At 36.1% G+C, this 20952-nt stretch overlaps 1 pseudogene; it reads left to right on the forward strand.

Annotated features, from left to right (window-relative positions):
• The first annotated feature begins 274 nt into the window (after positions 1 to 274).
• Positions 275 to 2970, forward strand: LOC142624774 (putative aspartic proteinase GIP2; annotated as a pseudogene).
• Positions 2971 to 20952: the final 17982 nt, after the last annotated feature.

Raw genomic sequence — 20952 nt, forward strand, 5'->3', positions numbered from 1 at the left:
TGGAGAGTGTCCAGTTGATGGTCAAGATTTATTTGAAAACTATCAGGGCCAAAATATTGCCACGTCTATGAAAATATTAAAAACTTAACTCAACAAATTCAACTCTGGTTAAACCAAGGTAACTCAGCATATTCTTTTCTCTCACCAGCCCTCTGAAATTTCAAAGTTCAAACTCTCATCTCCAAGGATTTTCTCCTCACCGCCGATGCCACCATATTCTTTTCTCTCACTAGCCCATTTGATGAAAAAGATTGAAGAACCTTTACCCTCAAACATGAAATCGAAGATTATCAGAAGAGGTATGAGTTTAGGGCCTTCCGAAATACTCGTCGGAGCCAGAGCTAGGCAGAAGCCGGAGATCACGCCGGTCCAGTCGATACAGAATCGCCTGGAAATCGTGCTTTTGGAAGCTTCAAAATATAGATGAGTTGAAGGAAACAAAAGAAAGGGGTAAAAGTCTGAGTCTTACCTCGAAATTGCTCAAAAGAAGTTGTTTAAAGATGGAGAAAAGTCGGTGAAGAAGCCAGTGAAGCCAGGCCAGGTTGTGGCAAGCAGGTACAATCAGATTGCTAATCAGAGTAAAGGGAATTTGAGATTAAGTGATGGTAGGAAGCGGTCTCTACCGGAGAATGATAAGGATGATGGGAAGAGGTGTGACAAAAGGTGAGCTTCATCAGTGGGAAAATCGCGTGGGAATCAAGGGACTGAGAGTAGGGTGAAGAAGCGATGGGAGATTCCCAGTGAGGTAATGGTGTACAAGGGTGAGGAGGATGGTAATGTAGCGTCAATTTCTAAGGTGGGTGGTGTGCTTCCAAAGATTAGGTCACTCCGGTGTGTGAATGAGACTCCAAGGGACTTAGGGCCGGCGAAAAGAGTGGCTGAATTGATTGGAAGGAGGTCGTTTTTTTGCAATAATGAGGAGGTGGAGCCTTCAGTTTGTCAAGCTTTGAGTTTTGCAGAAGGAGATGCAGAGGAAGAATGAATTGAATAATAAGAAAGTAAGGACCGAGTGGATTGTTAGTACTGAAAATTTTAGCTTCATTGTTGTGAGCCATAACTCTTGTTATGGGTTTAGCAAGCTTTTGTTTTTCTGTGAATGGGTTGTATTACTTCATCTATTATGCAATAAAGGGCTAAGCTTTTCTCTTGCTTGATAATGGTGGTACATGTTTTGAAGTCAATGAAAATGAATAGCATGTTATTTGATACTCTTTTTGTTAGGACTCAAAACCATTTGAATGATACTAATTCTGAAAGTTCAACTTTCAAATTAGTTGACATTGGAACTTATTTCTATTCTCCCTTTCGAATCTGTCATCATCTTTTACTGGTTGGGACTGTAGAAAGAAGTTAAGTGGTGGTTACTGCTTAGTGCTTACTGGGTTATGAATTCAGTTTTTTACTTTAGTCTTGTTCTTCAAGATCTATTGACTATTAGGACAAAGCCATATAGCAGCAATCTTCTGGCAAAAATTTGTGTTACTGTTAATAAGATGTGCTCTGAAATTTCTGGCAAGATAGAAACAAGATGTGCTCTAAACTTGTTCTTTGAACCAATCTACAAAAAACAGAGATGAGGTTACAGAGATGTGGTTGTCCGGTTGAACTTGTTTTCCAGTAGCTTTTGTCCGGTTGAACTTGTTTTCCAGTAGCTTGTTTTACCTCCTAAAAGGTTGTTTTTTTTTTTTTTTGTTTTCTATTAGCTTTTGTCCGATTGAGTTAACAACCCTCTAGTTTAAGTGTTTAACCACAATTAAGTGTGTGTTAATATTTTAATTGACCTGGCAGTATTTTGGCCCTTGATGGTTTTCAAATAAATCCTGACCATCAACTGGACACTCTCCATTTCAAAGGGAAATGGAAAGGATCCGGATCCCAATTCCTTTGGGTAGATTGTGACAAAGGCTTGTCTCATCTACTTACAAGCCTGCCCATTGTGGCTCTTCCCAATGCTCTATTGCAAGGTCTAAAGCTTGTGGAGAGTGCTATTCAGGCCCAAAGCCAGGGTGCAACAATAACACATGTAGTCTTATGCCTGACAACCCTGTAATCCGCACTTCCACTGATGGTGAGGTTGCCCAAGATGTTGTCTCTATTCAATCCACTAATGGGTTAAATCCTGGTAAAGTGATTTCCATTCCTAAGTTCCTCTTTACTTGTGGTTCTACATTTCTATTGAAAGGTCTTGCAAGTGGCGTCAAGGGAATGGCTGGGCTCGGAAGAACTAAAATTTCTCTTCCTTTTCAATTCTCTTCTGCCTTTAGGTTCCATAGAAAATTTGCTAAATGTTTGAGTTCTTCCACAACATCTAATGGTGTTATATTCTTTGGAAATGGCCCATATGTTTTGCTTCCAAATGTTGATGTCTCTAAGTCTCTCATTTACACCCCACTTATCAAAAACCCTGTAAGCACTGCATCATCTTACTTCAAAGGTGAACCTTCAGCCGAATACTTTATCGAAGTCAAGTCTATTCAGATCAACGGAAAAGCCGTGCCCTTAAATACGACATTGCTAACGATTAATAAAGAAGGTTATGGTGGAACCAAAATCAGCTCTGTTAATCCTTATACAGTCCTGGAAACTTCAATCTACAATGCTTTTGTTGGGGCATTTATCAAAGAACTCGCAAATATCACTAGAGTGGCATCAGTGGCACCCTTTGGGGCATGTTTTAGCTCCAAGAACTTTGGTAGCACACGTGTTGGCCCAGCTGTGCCACCAATTGATCTAATGCTGCAGAGCGAGAGCGTGTATTGGAGGATCTTTGGGGCAAACTCTATGGTGCAGGTTAGCAATGATGTGTTGTGTCTTGGATTCGTTGATGGAGGATCATACCCTACGACTTCCGTTGTCATTGGAGGGTATCAACTGGAGGACAATCTTTTACAGTTTGATTTAGCAAATTCAAGACTTGGGTTCAGCTCTTCTCTACTTTTCAGGCAGATTCAACTTTACGTCTCATTCTAATTAGAGGACTAGTTGTATCTTTATAATATGTTTATGTTTTTGTGTGCTATGAATAAAACTTTGTGATTTTTTTTTTTTTGCTTGTGAACAATGGCATCTTCAGCGTGAGAGACTATTATTTTGTCATAAACTCTTGGTGCAATTTGATCGTGAGAGACTATTATTAAATTATTATATATAACAAAGAGTCTCATTTGAAATTTTTGACATTTATGATTCAAATCCTCTTATCTTCGACTATCAAATTATTAAATTATATAATAAGAGCTGAAACACAAGGACAATAACCCAAGCCGCAAAGTCACAAGAAACGGAATGCATCTGCTTCAAGATTATCAATTCAACTTAGTCTTTCCATATCATTCTTAAAATTATATGTTTTAGATCTTAAAGATACAAAATGACATGTCATTTCATTCTCAAAAAATAAATAAATGACATGTTATTTAAAATTATAGAAACATCTATAATTTTTTTGATGGGTTTAATATTTAATTAAATCATGAAATGGTCCATTTTTAAATGAACATCGTCATTTTCCATGTTAAATTGGATTCAATTTCCATCTTTTATATAAGGCTATAATTTTCAAGAAATAGTTTCCCTCCAAACCAATTAAAGGAAAATTTCTTCAACCTGCAATGTAAAGACTGATAAAATCATCTACATGTATTTTTAGTCATATATATGACCTATTTAATTAGTTCTGTGAGTTGTTTAAATTATACACACAGATAATTTTATTTTTTATAAGTGACTACATAAAGATTTGAAGGAAATTCCTCCAAATTGGTGCGGAAGAAAACCTTTGCCTATTTTTTTAAAGTTCTTATATGATTATATATGGACAATGAAGTTGAACCACATAAGTGAACAAACTGTTTTTTTTTTTTAATTATTATTATTATTATTTAAACATTCTTATGATCGCCTTTCTTTGATTTCATATGCTATTGCAGTCTTTTAATTAAGAATTTACGTGGCATTTGAATAAAACCACCAACTTAATGATTTCATTGTTAATGTCTTAATAAGATTAACTACCACTGTGGCGAGTTTCTCATAGTTCTAATATTCAACAGCAATTATCATGAAATTGAATAGTTATAGCAAATAAGACTAACAATTTTTCAAATTTTAAAAATGATATATTTTTACTTTTTTTTTGTGTGATTATTAAAAATAATTTTGCTGCTAAACATGCAATCCAAACCCCTCTTCCCTCAAACCATACGCACCTAGCTAGTACATAGGGAGTGGGAGGTACCAATTCCACCTGCAAGTGTGGTGGTGATATTTTCACAATTATGTTATATTCTTTTGCACTACTGTGTAATGTTTTTTTGGCTAAAGAGTAAGAGCATAAGCATCCAGTTTCTTAAAAATTTTAGTATTTAGCAATTTGAAAAGATACATTATCTATTTTAAAACATAATTTTACAACTCACTCAACATCTCATTTTTTTATTTTTCACATTACATCCAATATTATTCATTTCACTCTTTCTCTCTCTTCCCCCAACATATCTCTGTCTCTATTTGTGCATCTCTCTCTCTTCCTCTCTACTTGCGAACTCATAGAGAAACCACAATAGAAACCCACCTCCACCACCACAAACCTACCACCACCATGAATCCATATCGCAACAGAAATCTACAGACACAACCACAACCGTTGGCTACTCCACATGCAAGCCAGGGCGGTCACAGGACCACCCTATCTTGCAAAAAAATGTATATATACACTAGCAAAAAAAAAGAAAAAAAAAAAAAGAAGATAAAATAACCTATTGTGACCACCCTAATAAAAATGTTGACCACCCTGACATGAGAATTACAAAATTTTGGGTTCAATAAAAATAAGAGTTATGCTACATTCATAACATTTTTACAGTAATTTCACAACAAATTCAATTTGGTAAGTTGCTACTGATTCTAATTTCGGCCTAATACTGATATTACTTTTTTACCCACCAATAACAGCTTTTTGCATAAGATTTATTGTAAAAAAGTTATAGGCGTAGCAATACTCCAAAATTAATCCCCCCCCCCCCCCCTAAACATAAACCTTAATCTCTTTTAAAAAATAAAAATAAAACTTAAATAACAACAAACTTAAACAAAACAAAAACAAAAATAGAACAAGACCAAGTGAACAAATTATTCAACAAAATACTTATTATAAAACAAAAAGATAAAAATTGCTAATCATTCAAATTTATAGCTCATTCAACCTATTCAATAAAAATAATCTCTAATTTCATTTTTCCTTAAAAAATGGTATCAAGAAAAATATTGTGGTTGTGAGTTCTCCTTGATGGTGATAACAATTATACTATTTTTCACTTTCAATCGCAACAATTTTGCTCTCCTTAGTGACTTGACTCGCAGTTGTAGTAAATATTCAAGTTATCGCTTTATTAAATTTTGTATAATTTAAATTTTTTAGTGACCATCCTAAAAAAAATTCCTAGAGCTGCCATTGACCACAAACAACATACCAAATCCCACCACCAAAATCATCACTACAACCAACAACTAGAGCTAATAAAAAAATCCAAATCCAAAAATCAAAATTTAAAAAAATCAAAACACATCCCAAAATCAAACCCATATCCAAATCCAACCCCCAAAACACATTTCAACCCACCCAAAATCAAACCAACAAAACACATATCAACCCTCAAATCATGAACCCCAGATCGACCCACGAATTAACAAGATCAACAATTTGGGCGAGAGAGAGAGAGAGAGAGAGAGAGAGAGAGAGAGAGAGAGAGAGAGAGAGAGAGAGAGAGAGAGAGAGAGAGATTAAAAAGATATAAAAACTAAGTTAAGAATTGCTATAGTAAACTCTATAGAGCATTAGAGCATTCACATTAGTTTGTCTAAATTTTTTTTGTCTATTTTAGCATAAAAACCTACTTTTTATTTTACAAAACCACTTTTACAAAATACCCACATCAAATTATTTATTCTGCATTCTATATTATTTAAATACTCTTGTTAATTCTTTTTTTAATATTTTATCTGAAGTCTCTCTCTCTCTCTCTCTCTCTCTCTCTCTCTCTCTCTCTCTCTCTCTCTCTCTCTCTCTCTCTCTCTCTCTCAGCTTGTTGTAGCACCACTAGGTTTGTGGTTGATTTTATTATTGGGTTTGGGTTATGGGTTTTCAATTGATGTTTTTATTTTTATTTTGAGCTAATTTTTATGTGGATTTTAGGTTGATTATGTTTGATTTTCCATTGTATTTTGGGTTGATTTCTGTTGTTGGTGGTGGTGCTTGGGTGGTGATGGTTGGATGGTACTAGGTGGATGGTGGAATTTATATTTTGGTGGTAGTGCTCTTGAGGGTCTGTGAGATGAGGATCATAAGAGAACAAGAGGGAGAAAGAGAGTATATGATACTAGCTTAATTTTGCATAATTATATCATTATATTTAAGTATTATCATACTTATTTTGAGTTAATTCATGCATTTTATATTTGGTTTTGGAATAACGTTGAATAATCAATTTTGTACTTAATTGAATTTTAATGCTTGAATTATTTTTTGTAGGAGAATGGAATTAAATAAGTGAATTTGTGCAAAGAAGAAGGCTAATGGACTTTAATTTTACAAGGGCCATAATTAAATTATATAATGACAACCCAATTAAATTTGAGTCCTATTGGAGCTCAAAAATAAAGGAAATTTGCACCAAATCTAAGTTTAATTCGGACTAGGATTCCAGCTTGTGCACCAGTTAGTATTTTGAGCATAAAATTCGGGTTCCGATGTCCAATCGAGATGATTAAACTTGGGCTAGAAATTTAACTTAAAAGTCTACAACTTTTTAGTTTACCAAAAGTCTGAATTCTAACGTTAAATGGGCCAAAATGTTGGTTAAGTGAAGCTTAAAAACATGAGATTTTCTCCAAACGGGAATTCAATTTGTAATAGGATTCCTTGACTTATTTAAAGGCTCTTTAAGGCAAAAGTTTAGAGGAGAGCTGCCATAAGAATGTAATTTAGGTTTTCTTAAAGTTTCTTTACAGTTTTTAGAATTTTATTTGTGTTATGGCTTGCTAGAAGCCTTGCTACGGCAAGGGGTGAAATCTAACCATTTATTGGTATGTTCTTAAATTTTTTTTTATGATTTTAATGCTTATGTTTTTATATCTTTGATTGATTTACTCACCTAGAAAAGTTTTTAGTTCTATATAATTCTTTGACTTATAGTAGACTTTGGGCATGTTAATGCTTAGTATTCCCTGCGAACTAATTCACTAGTATTTTTTTTTTCTAAAATCACTCGATTTCATAAAAAAAAAAACCTTAGACAATTAATTCTTGAGTTCTTATTGTTAAATCATGCGACTAAGAGCATCCTTCGTATGAATTTTAGTTGAGTTATAAAACAAAGTTTGTTAAGACTACCAATAGATTTGTTGTGTGTGGATTCCTAAACCTTAGCACCTTAATATATTTTTATTTTCTCTCAATTTAAATTACCTTTACTAAACCATCAAAATATCTTCAATCAAACTTTATTATTTTATTTTTATTCTCTAGTGGTTTGCTAATTAATTCCCTTTTCCCTGTGGATTCAACCTTGGACTTACTGAGTTATTATTTTGCAACAATCCTGCAGTTAAGAGCATTATTAAAGTTGCAGCAGTATAAGAGGAGGGGTGAGAGAAATTAATAAAATATTAAATACAAAGCTACAATAACCATGTATATTTATACGGTTACTATACCAATTGTAGTTTTAGACCAACTGATGTGCATGATTTTTAGGGTTAAATATGCAAAATTGAACACTTATGTATTTTACATTCACAGATGTGAATGCTCTTAGCATTAGGGGTGTAAAGTCCCCCTAAATTGCTATATATTTTATAATCACACACACAAATTGAGCTTTACTTGGATGGGTATTTCTAAAACAATTTAGCAATTATAAATAGTAAATGGGTACTTGTAGTAATTGTTATAGTAGATTTCTATTATTTTATTCATTTTATTCTCTCTCTCTCTCTCCCCCCCCCCCCTTTAACATTCACACTCTATTTCTCATCCCTCACTCTTTGGCCTTGCTGGATCCAAACAGTGGTGTTGGTTTCATTCGTGGTGGCTGGGTTTATGGGTTGCTATGGGTGAGAATGGTGAGATTGCCATTGCCATAGAAAATAACAGTGAGATCAATGGCTCATGATGAGTTTATGGATCATAGTGAAATTAGTAGGTTTGTTCATGGGGTTTTTGGGTTTCTTTTGTTGTTGGTGGTTCATAGTGGATTTGTGGGTTGACTGGTGGTGGTGGTAGGGTTGTTGGTTTTTTTTTTTTTTTTTTTGTTGTTGTTGTTGTTGGTGGTTCATGGTTGATATATGGGTTTATTGGTGGTGGTGAATTTTTTGGTTTTAGTGGATTGTTGGTGGTGGTGATGGTGGTGTGTGGTGTAATGGTGGTGGGGTGCTAGGTTTGATGGCAATGGTTGTTGAGTTGGGATTTCGGTTGTAAGGAGTGATGGTTGCTTGTAGAAAGAAGAGAGAGAGAGAGAGAATTAAAAAAAGAAGATTTAATTGAAGTGGTGAAAGAATATAAAATTTGGGATGTTAGGTGTATTGTAAAGTGGTATGGTATAATAGATAAAATAACTTTTAGATGGTAAAACAGCAGTTTTTACGCAAACCCGAATATGAATGCTCTAAATATAAGAGTTTACTGTAGTTGCCTTGTAAAAATTTTAGAGTTTATGAAATCGGTTGTTGCATGTTTTTGGTTGTTTTTGAAAGCTCGAATTTGTGTGAAAACACAAGAGCTTGTTTAGACCTCCAATTAAAAATTACGGTTCAGTTGCTTTTACTCTATCTTGAACTAAGTGAGGAATAAGAGTAAATGCACGCAAACAATCGACAAAACTACTCTAAGTCAAATTCAACCAATATTGACAATAAAATGAAAACTTAAAGAGTAGGGAAGAAGGATGCAAATACAAGATAACACCGAGACATGTCATCGAAGAGGAAATCGAAGAACTCAGCAAAAAATCTCTCTGCCACCCTCCAAGCAGTAAATCAATCCACTAGAGAATAAATTGGAGTACACAAATAACAAAAGACCCTCCAAGCCTAGTCTACCCTATGTACTTGAGCCTTCCAAGCTCCTGCTACCAACTGAATTCTCGAAACCTTGTTTTCTCTAGCTTTCTCGGATCCCACAATTCAGCCTAATTGCATCCGCCAACTCAGATTGGGTGTGGTAAGTATTTGGGCTATCAACCTTTCAAGGATTTGGATATGGAGAGGAAGGAGTAGAGGAAAACCACAAGGAAATGTGTAGACGATTGTGGGTATAACAATCTCTAACTCTTAAGTGAATTTTCTAAGGTTTTCTCTCTAAAAAAAACTCCTTACAATATATGGGTAATGAGGGAATATATAGTGTGGGTAAAGACTTGGTAAAGCAAACATGACAAAATAGCCAAATAGAATGTTTCACAAGTATTTTGCGGGAAAGCCTTACTTGCGAGATACTAGCGAAAACTCCTAGCTGTCATGACTCTTCACATTCCAGTCATGTGCTCTATATGTGGCTACTTCACGGGATAGCTTCTCACAATCTTCTTGCGAAATCCACGTGTTCTTCACTTTAAGCTTGAGTCTTCACACTCTTTCACACACAAACCTTACAAATAAAAACCTCACATAAATACACGGAAAAATGATTGAATAAAATTATAATAAAATTTGGCACGAAATAAAAGCCAACACAAAATAGTTGTAAATCACAATTTTACAATCTCCCTTTTTGGCTATTCTGTGACAAAACCCTTAAACAGACTCTAGACTTAAATGTGAGTTTGAAAACAATGGCAAAACTCACTTACTCACACCTAATTCTAGAAGCTATGAAGCACTAGCATCGTATACATTTGTATCCTGAAACAATCGCACACAAACAAAACTTTCATTAAGCTCATAACAAGTTGAACACAACGTACATATATAGGAACAAGTAAAATGCGATCAAGGTATTAAGTAAGATATAATCTATGAAGCGTAACTTGATCAAACATGAATAGTCATTAAAGAATGACTACAACAAACATTTATTTAGAAAATGATCATCCGGACACGCAATGCAATTAAGAGCAACGCTAAATTCAATTGCATGTCCAACACACATGATGCATTAAAGAAACTAAACCTAAACGTGATAGAAATCAATAAGCATAAAAAGAGTTATAAGAACCAAGATACACAAATAGTACTAAATATAAACAAAAATTTAAACTAAAGTACTTGAAAGCTTGAAAAGAAAGCAATGTAAATATCCATAAGTTATAAAAACTTTAAAAGGTAAACTAGAATAAACTATTAAACCACCAAAATAAACCAATGTCTACTCTATGCTCCCCCTCAAGCTATGCAACTCCCCCTCAAACTTCTCCTCCTTTTTGACCGGAATGGCTAGAGAGGCTAGAACTGTTTGGATTCAGATTCAGAACCCTTTTGTTGTTGCTGCTGCTGCTCCATCATCATGTCATCAATCTAAGATGAGAGTGCAATGATCTGACCTTCAATGTAGGTAAATTGAGTCGAGGAGTTCTGCACGTGAGATTCTAGCATACCATATATCTGCTCAACCTTTGCAATGAGATGATCAAGGTGATCGAGTGCTCGTGCAAGTGCTTGGGAAAAGGGTTGTGTAGAGCCCTTCGGGGCTTATGTGAACCTATCTATCTCTTTCTCTGTGTCCCTACTTTCTTTCTCAACATCGTCCCTTGGGATTTAAGAAATACCAACAGATGGTCTGGTGATATGAGCCTTGCTTCGGGTAATGGTCTGAGCATTGATTGGATAATCCATTTGCATCACGGGAAGACCACTCAGAATCTTCACCCTTGCCCTTGCTATAAGAGCCATGACGAGACTAATGGTAAGACCAACCTCGAATTCCACTTGGTGATTCATTTGGTGAAGAGGTAGTATATGTGATTGCAAATATCGATCTCTTTATGTGTGAAGGGATCATGCAGAAAAATTGCTCTTGGTCCTGGTAAGGTGGTCAAGTTCTTCATCAGGTAGAGGTTCTAGATCATTATGTAGGCCAATTTTCTCATCTTCGTGGTGAATGAAATGGTGTTTAGTGCCTTATTTTTGAGGTCACCACCGAGGATTTCCACAATTGGTACAAGAGAGTCCAGTCTATCATCATAGTGGATATATGATTGTTGAGTCGGTGGATGAACTTTCAGTATCTCTTGGATAGACTCCTTTGAGACATAAAACTCTCTCCCTCTCAGCCAACAACCTATGCGATCGCCTTCCACAACGACATTTACAAAGAATTCCCTAATGATCTCGGCATAGACATTTTCCACTGGGTTTAGCATCTTTTTCCATGTCCTTTCTTTGAACACTTCCGGAATGAAAGTGTTTTCAAGTGTCTCTAAAGCTACAGTCCTTTCCAAGATGATTGGGGCCCTTTTGTAGTAGTCGTTGTAGGCTATGCTTGTATCAATGGTTCGAAAATTTTCAGATGCACTTCTTTGAGGCCGATTGCTTAATAGGAGACATTTGCAAAGAGGAACAACCACACAAAGAAAACAACAGACAAGAACAAAAACATGGAAGCAAACTTGATTAGTCCAAGTTAGTCCATAAACCAAACAACTAGTCCTAAAAGGAACATAAAAGCATAAAACTAATATCTCAAGACCATGTTAAGTGCTAAACATGTAACAAAACTTATTTAGCATGAGTGAAATGCAAAACATGTCAAGAGATCAAGTGTGTGCATGTGGTGTGCATGTGGTGTGCATATGTGATGCATGATTAAGGCATGACCAAGCACACTTGGGGCAAAGTGTGTAAAACACACAACCAATGTTTAAAACATGTTGAGAATGTAAAAACATGGTAATCCCCAAAGTTTGGTACTCATTGGAGTTCAAAACAACAACAAATGTCATTTGAGCATTTTATCAAACCCATAGTATGCATACAAACCACTAACTTGTAAAACAATGCATGAACATGATGAAATCTTGCCTAAATACATGTTAAAATTCCACTTGGGGCCAACACAAACACAACCAAACAAAATGGGCCAGAGCTCAATCAAGAGAATAAATTTTTTTTTGCGAAAACTTAAAGTTTTCCAAACCCTTTCAAAAGTGTACCCATCCCAAGAAATCTTAGAGTCTAAGGCTTAAACTAAGGAATCAATGATAAAAGAATGTTGAAACATACCTTAGTGAAGTCTTAGAGTTGATTGATCTTGAGTTTTTGTTGGGTTTTGAGAGAAAATGAGTTTAGGGTTGAGAGAGGCTCGAAGGAGGCAAAAGGGTAATGTTTGAAAAACTGTCATTGTCTGCCCTTTAAAACTAAAAACATGTGCTTTTCGCAGGTAAGCTTCTCACAAAGTTAATCTTGAAAATGCCACTGAAGCAAGTAAACTGTTTCGCGGGTAAATTTTTTTCATGAGATAGTCATGAAGGTTTTTGTCTGAAATTCAGTGTTTTTAATTTTTGCCACCCTCATTTTCACGGGAAGAGCTAACTCGTGAGCTTCTCGCGAAAATGTTTCTGAAAGAGTTTTTTAGGTAAAAATAAGAAATAGGCCATATGTACAAAAATATAAACTCACAAAAGTATAAAAACACTTTAAAAAACTTATAAAATACTCAAATATTTTTTTAAAGGTTTGATCGGCAAGTAATTGAGTATACACATCACATTTGAACATGTACAGCTACACAAATGGAATAAGCATTCATTGAACATTAGTCTTGTGTGTTGTATGTGTGGATCAAGTATGAACTAGTCTATAGTCTAGTATGAAGCTTCAATGATCAATTCAATCAAGTCATATACGACTAGTACGAAGTCAAGTGACCTATCTCACTTGTAGAAATGAATATATATGACCTCTCACCAATGTCGTTACAATTGATTGAAAGCCTTTTGATTTGCTTCCCTTTTACATACTTTTGATCAAACACAACTCAATTTTTGAGAAGCGATGCCATAAACATTTTGAATGAACTTTGACAATTTAGCCTTTGGCTTTGGCACCATACATTTCAATACAAGTCGATTTCCCTTTTTCCTAATCAAATACTAGTGTATGCGATGACTTTTGCAACCTCAAAATCTCTTTTCAAGATTTGATAATGGTTGAGCTATAAGCAAAAACATAAAAGTAAATGTAAGGAGATATATATGCATAAGTATACGCATGTATTAAGATCAAACAAGATTATTGAATAATCATTCATGACAAGCTTGAATATCTATTTACAACAATCAAAACATAGATTTCTAGATGTCGCTCACACTTAGAATTGTGCATACAAAGTAAGCTAAGCTCGTAAATGCACTACGCCATTAGTACGGAGGTACTAGGCCAAAGTCACATGTGATATACACAACACAAGCGATCAAACTTTTTGAGATTTTTCAATTTTTATGGGTTTTTGAATTTTTCAACACACTAAAAAACAAAACATGTAAAGTAAGATAAACAAAAACAACAAGTACAAAACAAACTTGAAAAAGAAACATGCTAAAACCGGAAGCAATGACACAAGAAGATTGCATATGTCATGATGCATGAAACTAAAACCCTAATACGTTGGAAGCATTGATGCATGGGCATAGTGAGTGATCATGCATGAGTATCCTTCTTCACCCACACTGTACAAGTGTTTTGGGTGAGATCCTTAGATGGAGGAGTACGACTGACATAACTTTTAAACCTCGGGGTGGAGCTAGCAAGGCATATTGGAATGTTCTTCAACATTTCCATAATGTTTCCAATGAGTTGTCCCTCATTATCTCCTTCCGCTTGTATTCCCTTTGGCATTCTTCTTGTATTGTATTGAACACGCATAGAATCAGCCCTCTTGAGAGCATGAAGCTTGAAGCAATTTGGCTTTGTGTGCCCATGCACACCACAATGATGACAAAAATGCTTCACTTGAGGTCTCTTTTGACTTTTAGTTAACGACTTCCCTTTATCCCTTGGTTTTGCACCAATGGTTCTATTTGCGACAACAGGGGTCTCAATCTCAAGCGTCACCTCTTTGAGTTTCTCTACATTCTTTGCCATTATAGCCTAGACTAATCTTATCATGTGAAGATTTTTTTGAAGATAGCACGCTATCGAGTTTCTTGGTGGAAATGCGGTCAACCTTGACATTTGTTTGAATAATTTCAAGTTCAAGAAATTTGATTTTAGAATAGGCTTCCACCAATTCTCCCTTAAGCCCTTCTACTTCACACTTCGCCTCCTTGAGTTGCACAAGTGTGCACCTATACTCTTTTTCAATTTTCTTCATCTTTTTCATGGAATGGTTCACAACTTTGGTGTATTTGCCACAATCTTCTAACAAAGCATCATAGACTTCTTGAAGGTTCTTCTCACTTTCATTGAGGCACACATCCTTATCTTCCGAACCTTCAACTTCTTCACCGTCCGAATGCACACCAAACTCATTAACCAAGTTGCTCAAGTCTTCACTAGTGTCAACTGCGATGATTGCCATGAAGGCTGAGTAGTTTCCCTCACATTCACACTCTCCTTTTGCATTGGAATTTGAGTTTTCGGAATATCTAAGGGTAGTGGCAAACACTTTACCCTTTCCTCTAAAATAGTTTGGACATTCCTTCTTGAGATGTCCATGGTCATTGCATTCATAGCAATTGAGTCCTTGAGTGGACGTAGAATCCTTCTCATATTTCTTCTTGAACTCCCTCTTGTCATTCTTGGAGGACGAGAACTTTCCTTTGCCAAATGACTTCCCATTGTTCTTCATTTTGAGAAATTTTCAGAATTTCTTCGCAAGAAATGCCACCTCCTTCTCTATATCATCTTCATTGGAAGAGTCACCCATTCTCTCATTTATAGTTTTGAGAGCAAATGATTTGCTAGACTTGTGAGAAGGAAATCCGAGCTCATATGTTTGGAGAGATCCAATGAGTTCTTGAATCTTTACCTCACTATCACACTCTCCTCTGCATTAGAATTTGAGCTTTCGGAATCTCTAAGGGTAGTGGCAAACACTTTACCCTTTCCTCTCAAATAGTTTAGACATTCTTTCTTGAGATGTCTATGGTCGTTGCATTCATAAACAAGTCCTTGAGTGGATGTAGAATCCTATTTATATTTCTTCTTGAACTCCCTCTTGTCATTCTTGGAGGACGAGAACTTTCCTTTGCCAAATGACTTCCCATTATTCTTCATTTTGAGAAATTTTCAGAAGTTCTTCGTAAGAAATGCCACCTCCTTCTCTATATCATCTTCATTGGAAGAGTCACCCATTCTCTCATTTATAGTTTTGAGAGCAAGTGATTTGCTGGACTTGTGAGAAGGCAATCCGAGCTCATCCGTTTGGAGAGATCCAATGAGTTCTTGAATCTTTACCTCACTATCACACTCTCCTCTGCATTAGAATTTGAGCTTTCGGAATCTCTAAGGGTAGTGGCAAACACTTTACCCTTTCCTCTCAAATAGTTTGGACATTCCTTCTTGAGATGTCCATGGTCATTGCATTCATAGCAATTGAGTCCTTGAGTGGATGTAGAATCCTATTTATATTCTTGAACTCCCTCTTGTCATTCTTGGAGGACGAGAACTTTCTTTTGCCAAATGACTTCCCATTATTCTTCATTTTGAGAAATTTTCAAAAGTTCTTTGTAAGAAATGCCACCTCCTTCTCTATGTCATCTTCATTGGAAGAGTCACCCATTCTCTCATTTATAGTTTTAAGAGCAAGTGATTTGTTGGACTTGTGAGAAGGCAGTCTGAGCTCATATGTTTGGAGAGATCTAATAAGTTCTTGAATCTTTATCTCATCCAAATCTTTACTCTCCTTAATAGCTGTGACCTTAGCCCGAAAGCTTTCGGGTAAGGATCTCAATATCTTTCTTACCACCTTAGCATCTTCAATCTTCTCTTCAAGATTGAGCTTGGCAATCACTATCTTGTTGAGACTCCTATAGAAGGAATCAAACGACTCATCATCGCTCATCTTAACTTCCTCAAACCGAGTAGTGAGCATTTGAAGCTTGGTGTCATTAACCTTCTTGGTACCTTCGTAGGTAGTCTAAGAATGATTCACGCCTCCTTGGTAGTTTTCACATGGGAAATCCTGTGAAACTCATCAATAGACACACCACAAAAAAATAGCATTAATCGCTTTGCTATTGGCATTAACCAAAGCAAGAGCAACCTTATCCCATTCGGATTTGGCAGTAATAGGTCTAACATTCCCATTCTCAACTGAATCCTATACCGTTTCATGAATAGCACAAAGAAATACTCTTATACGTACTTTCCAAAAAGCATAATTACTCTCATCAAAGAATGGAGGAGCATTGAGAGATTGGGATCAATCCATCTCACTTGGGGTCTAGGATCACACTGTTGGAAAATCTGGTTTTGTATCTCATACAAAACACACAGCGGAAGCAACAAATATAAATCTATTTCATTCATGATTAATAAATGCATTATATAAATTTCAGAATTTAAGAATAAGAGAACGTACTTTGGTGCGGTGAAATTAAAAAAAAAAAAATAGAAGTACTTGAGAACACTTTTAATCTTCACTCCAATTCAACTTTACGCCCAAGAAGTGTGGTCTCTCAATCAATTTCCAATGGAGAATAATCGAGTGGTTTTACTCACACATACACACTATTTCACAATGATGTGTCTCTAATAAAAAAATTTTGTATGTTTCTCTTTTTATATATAACTAATTATTTAATTGGGCTGGCCTATTGAGCCTTTTCAATTGGGCTTTAGTGTGTGGCTTAGAGTGGGACCAAAAGGGACCAATAAGACACTAGCTCCAATGGACCTTGGGCTTTTTTGTCAACTCTTAACAAGTCCAAAATTACCATTAATTATATTCAATATCACTATATAAATATAATTGTACTCTACGCCTTATTAATAAATTATATCTCAAGACTTTATTATACATGCAACCCCTTCATAAAATATTCGTAGTAATACAAAGTCATGAATGTAGACTACCACTTTAAAGATTACTATATTATATTTATGAAATCAAATTTCATAAATATATACTTTAGTATCTCCTTACTAAAATGGTTAGGTCTAACACTCTGAATAACTAAACCCATTAAACTTATCTCAAGGGAATATTTTATATCTCCGTTAAGAGATTATGAATTTCTATCTTAAGAATATATGTTTCATCAACACTAAATGTGGCTGCCCAACATACTGAGGTTTTGATTGTGACTTTAGATCTCACTCCTAATATATCAAAGCAACCTACATTTCATGATTAAGTCCATTATCCTCTCAAGATTAAGAGTTCATGTAAATAGAAGTCGTGAAATTTATTATTCATTTGACAGTCATTAGGAGAATAATAAATCTTGTATCAACATACCAACTAGAAGTCTCCACTTCCATGATCAAGACAATCATCTTAGTTAATATGTTAGAGTCTTCGCAGATGAAATGCCTAATTTCATCACCGACTATGAACTAAAATTTTGAGTTTACAAAGAATTTGTAATTTATATCTTCTATGACTTTTCACATAAATCACATACTATGCATCTCATGGACTATATGATAATGTCAAAATATTCATATTACGTACCATTATTTTAGATAATAATAAAACAACTTTATTTATCATAACATTAAGTCATACATAATGTCATACATAGCATTATACAATAGGATTTAATGGTACATATCCTAACAATCTCCCACTTGCCCTAAAGACTATTGTGCACTAATTTAACTCTCATTTCCTCCAAATGTGACTCAAAAGTCCTTTAAAACAAGGTTTTAGTAAATGTGTCCTTAGCACTACTATACCTCCTCAAAGGATAAAGCAAATTGGTTGGCTCCCAACATAGTTTATCACATAGTGGGCATTTTCAAGGCCTTTCATATGTCGATTGGACCATTAGCACTTGGGACATCGGCTCGTACTTGGCCTAGGCAAAATATCATACACCCACAAATAGTATTAGTGAAAATATGCATATAATTGCCTTTAATTTGTCTTTTGACCTCTTAAATAATGGGGATAGCATTGGAATGAGTAATATATATGACGGTGTTTATATTTTTCACATACTATTTATATATGAAGTAATTTTCCATAATAATAATAATAATCTTAAAAAAAAAAAAAAAGCAAAGATGAATATGCTATATAGCGTTTGAAACACAAAAAATACCCAAATATTAAAAAAAAAATTTAAAATTAAAAATTAAAAATAAAAGTTTCTAAATAAAAATTAAAAAATAATTGTATTTTGCAAGATAGGAGAAAGCTTTGAATTTAAAACTCATTAGAAATCAGTGGCGGCTCCAGGAATTTTTTTTAGGAGGGTCAATTTTGACAATTTATTGGTCTTTATCATTATATTAACCACAAGGTTTTGAATTACATTCTAGTGAATATTTTGAGTTGACTAGTGGAATGAAATATCGAGTAACACTGGTACACCGTTTTAATATATTAAACTTATTATCTAATCAAAAGTTTTAAAAAATACCTCCTTATTTTGCCTTTAAGTCTTTCAAATTTCAATACTTCTATCAATGGATTTAAAAATTAGATTGGTCTAACAAAAAATTGAAAAAAATAAAAAGAGTGATTCCTGCTTCGATGACATTATAATAGTTATTTAGTAATTTAATAATTTATAATTATATATTTACTATACATATTTCCTTCAAAAAAATATGCAAATATTAATTTAGTGACTGTGGGGAGTAAAAGGACCCGAGCAGGTATTTGGACCTTTGGGCTCTGACAAGAAGGGCCAATTCGTTCTTGATTAAAAGGCCATTAGGACTGCAAATCGGCCCATACGCCGAGGGTCAGAGGATACATCCGAGGATAATTTTCTCCTCGGATAGACCTGGGAGGACTCGGAGATTCACTAGAAAGATCTAGGCAGAGTTCCAGAAAGACTGTTGGTTAAAAGGGGGATCCCTGTACCCTCTAGATGCACCGATGTTAGAGAAATATCTTAGAAAAAGGCTGCCACCTCCACATTAAAGATCCTGCACCTACCTCCCTGGCCGCATTAATGGGGAAGTGACCCCTGAACAGTGGAACTGAACCTTCTAGTTACTATTTAAACACTTGAAGAAGGTGGTGTCAAGGGGAAGAGGAGAGATTTGTGCAACACATGGATAAAACACCAAGAGAGAAAGTATTTAAGAGGAGTAGAGGCCAAAGAAAAGGAAGGAGAGGGAGAAATCGATCAATTACCAAAAAAGGGACTAAGAATTGTAACCTTCAAGGAAGAAAAAAAAAATACAGAAATTGTCCTCGGCTTATATCCGAGGAAGTTCCTTTGCAATAATTATTTACTATTCGCAAGTATTTTTTACACCTTAGCCTGTTTATTAAGTTTCCAGTACCCCTAACTAGATTTCAGATCCACACTTTATAAATTTCATTGTTTAAGGCTTATTGGGCTTGAACCCACAGTTGTCTTTGGGTCCAGGTGCAATTGTGCACTTACAATTGGCGCCGTTTGTGGGAATTCTAGTCTGGAAGGAGCTGGAATGCCATGGCAGGCTTAGGTTCACAGCACGCAGAGTCTCAAGGATCACAACCTGAGGATCTTTTCGAGCGTTTTGAGCGTAGGAGGGATCGAGAGGGAAGCGTTCACACTGAATACTCTAGAGCGAGCCATACTCATGACGGAGGCAGCACCACCCAAGAGGATGGTGCTAAGGCCATGCAGAAGGAGATTAATCATCTTAAAAGGAAACTGCGCCGCGTCAGACGGAAGCGTTCACCATCCTCATCTAATCCTTCTTCAGGGGAGGCTCGGGGAAGTAGCTACAGCTCGAGGTCATGGTCGCCCCCCAGTGCAACGTCCTTTTGTGAGGAGGACGACCCACCAGCTCGTAGGTGCAAGGAGCTCCCTTCTAGGGGCTTGGGGAATGACGCTATGAGCCGAGCGTTGCACCAGCTCTCTAAATCACCATTCTCACGGAGGATTGAGAATGGGAGGCTCCCCAGGAGGTTTACTCAGCCTACCTTTACTATCTACAATGGCCGGACTGATCCAGTAGAGTACGTGAGTCACTTTAACTAGAGGATGGTGGTGCATTCTCATAATGAGACCCTGATGTGTAAAGTCTTCCCCTCTAGCTTGGGCCCCGTCGCTATGAGGTGGTTCAACGACCTTAAATCGGGGTCTGTAGGTTCGTTTGGGGAGCTTACTAGAACATTTGCGTCGCAATTTGTCACATGTAGCAGAGTTCCTCGACCGTTGGACTCACTGTTATCTATGGCCATGAGGGAGGGTGAAACGTTGAAAGCATACTTCGATCAGTATTGGGAGATGTTTAACGAGATAGATGGTGATTTTGATGAGGTGGCAATTAATACCTTTAAGGTAGGCCTTCCTACTGATCATGACTTGAGGAAGTCCCTGACCAAAAAGCTCGTCCGTAGCGTACGTTGCCTCATGGATCGAATTGATGAATACAAAAGGGTATAGGAAGACCAACAACAAGGAAATGGTAAGGCGAAGGTTATCCCACAGGAGAGAAGGGATTTCAGCTCGGACAGATATCATAACAACAAGCCGAGAAGAGATTACACTGGGCAGTCTGGCTCGGCGGCACCTCAGACCGTAAATACTGTGTTCCGAGAACCAGTACATCAGCTACTGGAGAAAGTCCGTAAGGAGCCCTACTTCAGGTGGCCTAGTAAGATGGCGGGGGACCCTGCAAAGAGGAATCAAAATCTCTTCTGTCAGTACCATTAGGACGTGGGTCATACTACCGAGAAGTGTCGGACCCTCTGGAACCACTTGGAGCAGCTTGTCAGTGAAGGAAAATTGAAGCAGCACCTTTATCAACCTAACGGGCAGGGCAGTCAGTCCGGCTCAAATAATCAAAAGAATAATTCATCTCGGCCAGCATTGGGAACAATTAATGTTATCTTTGCTGCACCTG

The sequence above is a fragment of the Castanea sativa genome, chromosome 2, assembly GCF_040712315.1.
Source record: "Castanea sativa cultivar Marrone di Chiusa Pesio chromosome 2, ASM4071231v1".
NCBI classification, from domain to species: Eukaryota; Viridiplantae; Streptophyta; class Magnoliopsida; order Fagales; family Fagaceae; genus Castanea; species Castanea sativa.